This window comes from Hydra vulgaris, chromosome 06 (genome assembly GCF_038396675.1).
Source record: "Hydra vulgaris chromosome 06, alternate assembly HydraT2T_AEP".
Taxonomy (NCBI): domain Eukaryota; kingdom Metazoa; phylum Cnidaria; class Hydrozoa; order Anthoathecata; family Hydridae; genus Hydra; species Hydra vulgaris.
This window is the reverse complement of record NC_088925.1, coordinates 11,830,001-11,840,000: the sequence shown is the minus strand read 5'-3', so window position 1 is coordinate 11,840,000 and position 10,000 is coordinate 11,830,001. Positions and strand designations below refer to the sequence as shown.

General features: G+C 26.8%; 2 long non-coding RNA genes across 2 annotated transcripts; one reads left to right on the top strand and one right to left on the bottom strand.

Annotated features, from left to right (window-relative positions):
• Positions 1-4,167: 4,167 nt before the first annotated feature.
• LOC136080954 (uncharacterized) lies at positions 4,168-5,122 on the bottom strand. The gene is made up of 3 exons (XR_010638758.1): positions 5,082-5,122; positions 4,805-4,845; positions 4,168-4,227 (listed from the first exon to the last, which is right to left on the bottom strand). It is a non-coding gene; the product is annotated as an uncharacterized LOC136080954 (long non-coding RNA).
• Positions 5,123-7,510: 2,388 nt separating this feature from the next.
• On the top strand, positions 7,511-9,071 carry LOC136080953 (uncharacterized). Its single transcript, XR_010638757.1, has 5 exons — positions 7,511-7,758; positions 7,844-7,958; positions 8,415-8,509; positions 8,625-8,790; positions 8,911-9,071. It is a non-coding gene; the product is annotated as an uncharacterized LOC136080953 (long non-coding RNA).
• The last annotated feature ends 929 nt before the right edge of the window (positions 9,072-10,000 follow it).

Here is a 10,000-nt window from a genome sequence, read left to right as displayed (position 1 = left end):
TGACAAGGCCAATTAAGAACATTCATAGGCTGAAATATTATCTGTTTTACTTCTTCTGTTGTCAGATCACAAGTAAGAATAGGCTCATTGGAGATATTCCAGTCGATTAGCTGTATAATCGTTGTTGCATCTGGTTTTATTTCTGGAGTTATTTTAGCTCTTACATTTTTATCACCAGTTTGAAGTTTTTCATCACCAGGACCTCTGATTTTCACAATTAACTCTATACCGTTCTTTCTTTCCTTTACATTCTCCGAGCAGAGCATGGTCTGTATGATGGACTTAGAGAAAGCATACCACGCTGAACGTCGACCGGTTTGCATAACAATTTCTAGTACTTCACTTGGTTGATGTTTCAGAAGGCTAAGCTGGTTAAGAATATGTCTCGGTCCTTCAGTAAACCTGTGTTCGACTTTAATTTTAAACCACATAGACAAACTCTACAAAGTCTGTTGGCAGTTGTCAACCATCTGGAATGATTAACTGGCCCAATTTCAAGTAAAGCCAAGTCTGCGGGTATTTTTCCACTTCTAATGGCAGAGACTATTTTATATCCATAAAACTGATCGGAGGATAAATTTTTTATTACTTCGTCCTTTAGAGTAATAAGCGGATATCCGACATCAGTTTTTTCAAAGGATGGATTAATTTCCAGAGCAGTTGCGTCATTTAATAATACTGCCAATTATCAAATAATTGGCAGTATTATTAAATGACCAATACTGCCTCTCCATTTGTTGCTGCTCAGAGTCTCTCCATCAAGATTAGTTATCAGAATACGCGGAGGAAGTTCTTTGTATGGAGTAATTAATCTTAATGAAAGTGAAATCCTAATTTTACTTTCAGCCAATGTATTGCTCCGCCTGACCATCCTGTGTTAACACTAGTAGAATCACCGCCGATCGCTTTTAAACTTTTATCGTTACTTTTTTTTTTCAAAAATTCATATATATTCTGGGCAATTACTTCAGCGTGTTTCATATGTTTTTGAGCCTTTTCAGGTGTGAAATGGAAAAGATATCTTCCTCCGGGCTCTTGACATACTATAATGTTCCTCTTTGATTGTAGCAGGATAATATTTAGACGAACCTTCGACTACTCATTGAACTTTTGTATTATCAATTCCGCCATCAAAAAAAAAGCAATCAATAATGCTAGACCTGCATTGAGTATCAAACTCTATAGAAAGAGACTGCATAAGTTTTTCTTGAGCTCGTTTGACTTTGCTGTGATCAATAACTAACTTGGTATCATCTTCTTTAATTATTCCTGCATCCATCCAAGCTGCCGATGCAATTGCAGCTGTTTCCCGTAAGCCTGTACCATACCGTATGCTTGCTAAAGCTATGTTGGAAATACTTTCATAATTCCTTTGTCCGTGTAAACGTTCATGAACTTCATTCTGTTGACACATTAGATTGAGTTCAGTATTGCTGTTAGTTACAAAACATTCATTACTAAATAGATCCTCTGTTTCGCTCAATTCAAATTCAAACATTTCTTCCTGACTTCTAGTTGTTTGTTGCTGTACTTGAGACGCTTTTTGTTTTAACTTTAGATAAAATAATTGAATTTTTATTAACTAATGCTTTGTAAAATACCGTAACTTAAATTTAATTATATTTTGTTATTTTTAAGTTTAAAAAGGCAGATTTACTTGTAATATAAATAAAATTAATTTTACTTTAGAGATTTTTCTTCATTAACAAATTGCTAATTAAAAATATAACTAATTTAAAAAATCTTACTTCTTCCTTCAATCTTCTTTCTCCAGTTTTATGTAGCTTTTTGTTTTCTTTCAAGTCAGCTAACCCAATTTGATGTGGACCGGTAGTCCCTATTTTAGCTCTTTGCCCAAGTATAAAAACTAACTCTTTTTTTGGAATCTTTTTCTTCTTTTCGCACGTGCAATTAATGTGGGCTTCATCGTCACATTCTGACGAACAGTTTTTTTCTTGACAAGTAATAATTTGGCAATTACAATTCAGTATATCAAACAACTTGTCAAGGTTTGCTACAAATCTATCTTTATCCTTTACGCTTGCTTTTCCCTAGCAACCAAGTTGGCTGCATTCCAATCATTCACCAATGTTGCAGTAATATAATGTTCAATATGTATTACAGGATGTACAAATAAAGCATCGGCGTAGATCCATTTACTAATTAACTTTGAGTAAACATCGTTCGTTAAAGATTTTATCGGATAATTTCTTTTGTTTCTATTGTATCTTTCTTGCAAAAACAGACCATACCCAGTGGGCACGGGACCTGAAAAAGACGTCTTTTGAACGTTCAAAAGACGTCCAAAACGTTCAAAACACGTTTAAAAGACGTCTTATTTTTGTCCCGTGCCCACTGGGTATCTACCCAGACGGCACAACTCGTTCAAAAGTTACGCGTGGTTTCTGTTGCGTGTTTAAAACTCCCGAAAACACTGAGAATAACACGTGTCAAGAATAGGGTTTTGATTCCGTGATATTAACTACTATATTTTACCAAAAAACCAGTTTGGATATTAAGTTTTTAGTGATGGTTTTTCAGTTACAAAAATGGAGTATTAAATTATCAGAAGTTTTCGCAACGAATGTGAAACCATTACTAAAAGCACGCGATTATTTAAATTTATTGCATTTTTATTATTCGGAAGGTTTTGGAGTGTGTAACAAGAACATTCAGAAAAACATTTGTCGAGAAAATTTATATGTTAAATAAATTCAGTTTTTGTTAAGTATTAGCATGTATATATATATATATATATATATATATATATATATATATATATATATATATATATATATATATATATATATATATATATATATATATATATATATATATATATATATATATATATTATATATATATATATATATATATATATATATATATATATATATATATATATATATATATAGGTACGTGGGCTGATTTTTTTAGATTGAGCATATCCTAGAATGTTATATATCATTGGAAAGCCCTTCAGTACAGTATTTTAAAGGTGAAAAAATTATTAAAAACGAACAATTTAAAAAAAAGTTATGACGTTTTTAGTAGCGAATTTTCGATATATGGATTTATTGAAGAAACTGGTTCTAAAAAATTTCTTTTTTCCACTGAAATTGTTATAACTTTGTCAAATCTTATCCAAATGCCTATACCTTGGTATCAAAAGAGAGATGTAAGAGTAGACTATAAGTTCACATAACTCTATAGATAAAGGGGCGTTTAGAGGGCCAGAGGGGGTACCGGAAAACCATCGTAACTTTAAAAAAATACAAGTTTTTCACACGAAAGAGTGTTTTTCTGATAAAATATGTTATCTTTATACATAAAAAGTTAATCTGATTTGCTTCCATTCCATTTCCAAATATTAGTGGTCTATTTTAGATTAAAGGGTGGATGTCTTTGTTACGTTTAAACACCCTCGTAGTGAAATGTTACATTTTTATAAATATTTTAACCTAAAAAACATTGATTATATTTTGTGTTAAAAAGTTTAAATTACATTTTCTTATTTTACATCATATACAAGTGGTTTATAAATTGACATTAGAGGTGGGACATGTGCCACCCCCAATGACCCCTCCCCCTCCCCTTCCAGTCTTATCCAATTTAAAAAAAAGATTTATAAGATATTTGAAAAAAGGTTTTAAATTGAGTTTATTGAAAAAGAGAAATAAGTATTCAAGATTATTTTACTAGAGGAGGGGCGTGTGCCACGCCCAATGACCCCCCCCCCCCACTCCTTCTTATTCAAACTTGAAAAAAATGTCAATGAAAATTAAAAAAAAAATTTTAAATTGTGTTTATTTGAAAAGGGAGAAATAACTTTACAAATCTTACCACATTACAAGATGCAAGTTGGAGTATCCACCCTAAAATGCCTCTAAAAAGTATATATAAAAACTTAATATATTAAAGTTTCAATTCAATTTGCCTAAACAAAGGAATAATATATAATAATTTATTAGAAATTAATAACATTATAAATAATGTAAAAAAAGAAAATATTATTTCAACATCAATAATGCAAATGTAATTTTTAGGAACTGTAAACATAAGGTAAACTAATTTAAAATCAAATAACTATTAACAAAGTCAAACAAACAGTTTAAATAAACTAAAACAAGAATAGTAAATAAGTATATACAAATTGATATAAACTTACCAGTGATAAACATATACAAACTGATACAAACTTACCAGTGATAGGCTGTGTAGATTCGACTAAAAATAACAAAAAAATTGTACACAATATAATTTGAAATTGTCAACAGTAAGTTACAAATTTAACAATCGTCAAAGCTGTTCTGCTTTAAAATGTAATATAAAACAATTTAATATAAAACAATTTTATATAAAATTTAATATAAAACAATTAATTGTGAAAGTGATAGACTGAATAAATAATATGAACAACGTATTAATCAATGATAGCTTAAAAAATGTTAATGAGAGTAAAAATTTCGTTCCACTGCACTTTGAGGGATAACACAATACTAATGCATTAAATAATGTATATAAATAGAAACATAAATTCAATAATCATTTAGAAACATTTCTAAATCATAAATTTACAAGCAGAAGGTTGTGCACGTGGAACTAAAGATAAAAAAAGTTTTTATAAAAATTTGTAATTGATAAGAAAGGTGTGTACATGTTTGCAAATAATAGTTTTTAAACTTACTAATCATAGTAGTCGCTGAAGATGTAACTAATGATTTCAAAGTTGTAATTAAAAATAAATATTGTAACTGCCAAGATATGCATAAACATAATAAAAAGTAAAAATTTGTAAACATACCACTTATAGCAGATGTAGAAAGAACTGAGGTTAAAAAATACCTAATAAAAAATTTATATTTCAGTCGTCGAAAATATATACACATATTAAAAAGTAATAATTGGGAAACTTACAATTCGTTGAAGACAAAGATGTAATTAAAATTCAAAATTTGTAATAAAAAATAAATATTGCAAATAATGACTTTGAAACTAGTAATCTTTAAAATCTATTCACAGACTAAAAAGTTTTAGCAAATTCTATAATCATTAACATATACAAACTGATACAAACTTACCAGCAATAGGCTGTGTAGATTCGACTAAAAGTAACAAAAAAGTTGTATACAAAATAATTTGAAATTATTAACAGTAAGTTACAAATGTAACAACCGTCAAAGCTGTTCTGCTTAAGGTGCAACAACTATACTAACAAAATAAAATAAAGCAATGAAAATATAACTATTAAAATATAAAGATAATTTATTTATAAGCAACAAGATAACATTAGGAATAGTTATAAACTTATGTAAACAACAAACACAGATAAAGATAGTATACAATAAGTAAAAAACATTAACTTAAGTTTTTTAAGTGTTTCTATATTAGAAAGATATTATAAATGTTTAATAACATTAACTTTTTGTAAACTATTTTCTCTTTGTGATTATGGTAATGTTTTTTTAATAAATAAACCCAAAATTTATCTGATTTATACTAATGAAATCTCAAAAAATCTACAAAAAGCCAGGTAGGATCTAAAAAATAAATAAATATTAGACATGCTTGTATAATGATTTAATCAATAACCCAAAGATAAAGAAGTATATAATCCAAAAATAATAAAAGACAATAATAATGATATCTTTTGTTATATTTTAAAAACACGAAGAAGTTTTTTGTTAAGATTAAACTAATGAAGTATGAAATATTTTTATTTATATGTGATATCTTAATAAAATTTTCAACTGGTACTAACAGTTAACAATCAGTTCAATAGTTTAATAGGCTATTATAAACCACATATAAATAAGTATATTACATACTTCATTAATTTAATCTTAACAAAAAACTTCTTAGTGTTTTTAAAATATTAAATGTTAGTGTTTTAAAATATAAAAACTGTTGTAATTGAATACCAACAGTTTTAATCTGAAACATTAATCTTTTTTTAAATGTTACATAAAAAACTTTTAACATTAATCATTATATTTTGGATTTGAAAATAGTTATTAATACTATTGTCATTAATAAAAAAAATTAAACTTACTATCTGTTAGTGCATCTCAAACAGTTTTATTAAGCTTGTCCATATTAAATTAAATCTAATAATATAAATTAAAATAATTTAAAATAAGATTTTTATTTGAATCGCCCCCTTATCCGGATTTCGGCCCCACCCGGATTTCGCTTACCAAAAAATAAACAAACAGAAAAACCGAAATTAGGTACCTAAAGTCCAACACTAATTAGACTAATTGCTTATAATTATTTTTCGTTGAAATTTGGCATGTTCATAGAAAATGCATAAAGCAAACTATTTTAATAATAAAAAAAGCGGACTCTACATTTCTTGGACTACAAATCCAAGTGACAACATCATCCAAATTTTCATGCAAAATTCTCAGCAAAATACTCCATAAAAAAGTATGGTAGCAATACACAATATTTATATAAAAATCAAGCCAAAGTTTTCTTCTTTTCAAAAGTTGTCAAGGTTTATATATGTTTCTAAAAAGAACCACATCAAAAAACCGTTTGCCTAAGGCTACCTGAAAAAAGTGGTATACTTGGTATAACACTAAATAAACTAATTGCTTATAATTATTTTTCGTTGAAATTTGGCATGTGCATAGAAAATGCATGAAGCAAACTATTTTAATAATAAAAAAGGCGGACTCTACATTTCTTTGACCACAAATTCATGAGAGAACATCAACCTAATATTCCAGAGCGAAATTTCCCATAAAAAAGTTATTAACCATGCATAAAAGTATTTAAAAAATCAAGATTAGCTTTTCTTCTTTCCAAAAAGTATCTATGTGTATATATGTTTCTTAAAAGAAACTCCACAAAACTACGTCTGTCTCACGCTGTCTAAAAAAGAGTTAAAAAAACGAGAACCAAAATTTTAGCATAAAAATCGGTTCCGTTAATCGCGATTTCCACGTACCTATATATATATATATATATATATATATATATATATATATATATTATATATATATATATATATATATATATGTATATATGTATATATGTATATATATATATATTTAAATATATATATATACATATAAATATATATATATATACATATAAATATAAATATATATATATATGCACACACACATATATATATATATATATATATATATATTTATATGCACATATATATATATATATATATACACATATATATACACACGTGTATCTATATACATACACACTTGTGTATCTATATATTTTATACAATGTATATTTTATATATGTATGTATAATACATATATAAAATATGTATGTGTTCATTTATGTATTCATATGTATATATGTGTGTATGTATAAGTCTATATATTATGTATGTATGTATAAATATATATATATATATATATATATATATATATATATATATATATATATATATATATATATACATATATACATACATACACACTATTGTTATTATTATTACTATTGTTATTATTGTTATATGTTTGAAAAATATTAGTGTTGTTCCTATATAAATGTGTGTGTACTAAATGCTATAGGATATCCTAATAATAATAATTATTTAACAAAAATGAAAAGAACAAGTTCAGCATAGTAGAAAGAATATATGAAAAAATATCGATCAGCCTTAGCTGGAAATTTATTTCCTGAATGTTTAAATTTGTCCTACCTATGCTTCATCGAATAAACTTTCTCTACCAATATTGACAGCAAAATCTAGTAATACTTTGTTGCAAAATACTGTCCGTAAGTAACTTTACTTATCTGTAAATCAATTGTTTATATACGAAAATTATTATGTAAATGTTAAATTAATTTTTAATTGTTTGAGAAGATACAAAAATGAGTCAGCAGTATAAAAAATATGGCATGAGCCGAAGCCAGCAAGAAAATTTCTTGCATAGTCTATCTGATTGCAGAAATGATATTTTTTTTTGCTGATAAAGGTAAGGGTCTATTATCAAGCAGGCTATGGCTAGTGATATGCATTAGCACATATTGAACTTTTTTTGTTTTGTTTGTGCGTATGTGTATATATATATATATATATATATATATATATATATATATATATATATATATATATATATATATATATAACATTTTTAAACCAGAATATGTGGGTTTTAATAAGCAACAAAACATAAATTGAAAAGATTCTACTATAAGTCTTCTACTTACTTATAATCTACTAAAATAATCTTACTAATTCTACTAAAAGTCAACTACTAAGTTTTTCACATGTTCAACGAAAAAGAGAATGAGAAAAAATATTAATGGTGGTACAACTGTTAATGAAAATACTTGTATTGAAACTCTAGTTATTTATCTTTAACTTCAAAAAATTTAAAATGACACTAATATTTCTGGTAAATTTTGTTTTTGCAAATTTTATCTTTTAGGAGTTTTACCGTTATCACATAATCTAGATGAAGGCAATATATTTATAGAAGACTTCAGAAACTTAATGAAGATAATAATGTTAATGTTGATTAAGGTAGGTGAACAGGGGGCATGTGTGCATCTGGTTTTTTTTAAATATTATATATAACTTATATTTATATTTATTACCTATATTTGAGTATTTATTAGTCTAATTTATCTTAAAACAGGATATTTGCACTTTAACAAGCAACAAAACCTAAATGAGATGGTTTCGAATCAACCTTTAAAGATTTCTATATTTATAAGCAAAAATCAATTAAGAGAGGATTTACATCCTTGTACAAATGCTAATGAAAATACTTGTGAATACTCGGGCTTCTGGGTGTTTCCAAAGTAATAACTTATTTGCATTTAATTTAAAAGTTTATAACATTTAAAAAGTACAATAGTATATTTGATGAATTATGTTTCTTAATGGGTTTCATAAATTCTTAAAGGGCCTCTCTTATTTAGGTTGAAGGCTCTAAAAAACAATTTGAAAAGAAGAATGAAGGGTCGATTCCGTTTAAATGTACAGACACAAACAAGCGTGATTAATAAAGAAAAAAGCAATTTTACTCTTCCATCGAATCATCACTCTGATTTTTTCAAATAGCATTTTTTATAGTGCATTTATTTAGGTACAATACAAAGCAATAGACTAAGATAATCATTTATTTTGTTATTTATTATAAAACTTGTTTTTTTTTAAGTAGATTAAGGCGAATCATCAAAAACCATTTCCAATACAGATCGACCAAAAAATCAGACAAACGAAACCTCTCCCATGGCTGATGCCATGTTTTAGCGTAAAATGATTGTCACACCATTACATAAAAAGAAATTTGGGCTACTGCAATAGTTTTTAGATAAAGATTTGAAAGAAATTAAATTTGAACAGGTTACCTCAATTGAGGAATTAGTAAAGTTCGAGACCCGACTTTTAAGAAAAATTAAAAAGAATATTCGATGCTACTGGAATTGTTTGTAAAAATGCGAAAGCGTATTGTTATACGATTTTAGATTTTATAACGACGGAAGAGGCGATCAATCGAAATTAAATATTATGTACGGTAACCATGTGCCAAGCGTCTTTTATTAGCTTATTTTTAATGATTTGGTTTTTTATTTCTTTGTTTATTTTTTCTTCGTAGTATTATTGTAAAATAATTTACCTTAAAAAACAAAAATAAAACAACAAAATTGTTGTAAATATAATATAGTATATATAAAAAAAGGTTTACATGTTTAAAGCTATAAACGTGTCTAACAAAACCTACGTATTTTTGGTTTATCATTAAACCGTGCTGAACAGCTGTTAGTTCAGGCATAAGTTTGGAAAACTTATGCCTGAACTAACTTAAGGCATTAAATAAAGTTTCCGTTTGGAAACTTTATTTAATGCCATAAGGCCGTTTTAAACTATAGAAAACACGAATTTAAAACCTCATAAAACACGAGTTTAAAACCTTAAAAACACGTATTTAAAACATAAAAAAACTCGTGTTTGAAACCTTAAAAAACACGTGTAAAACTCCAGTTAAACTTCCCGTGAAATCCACGT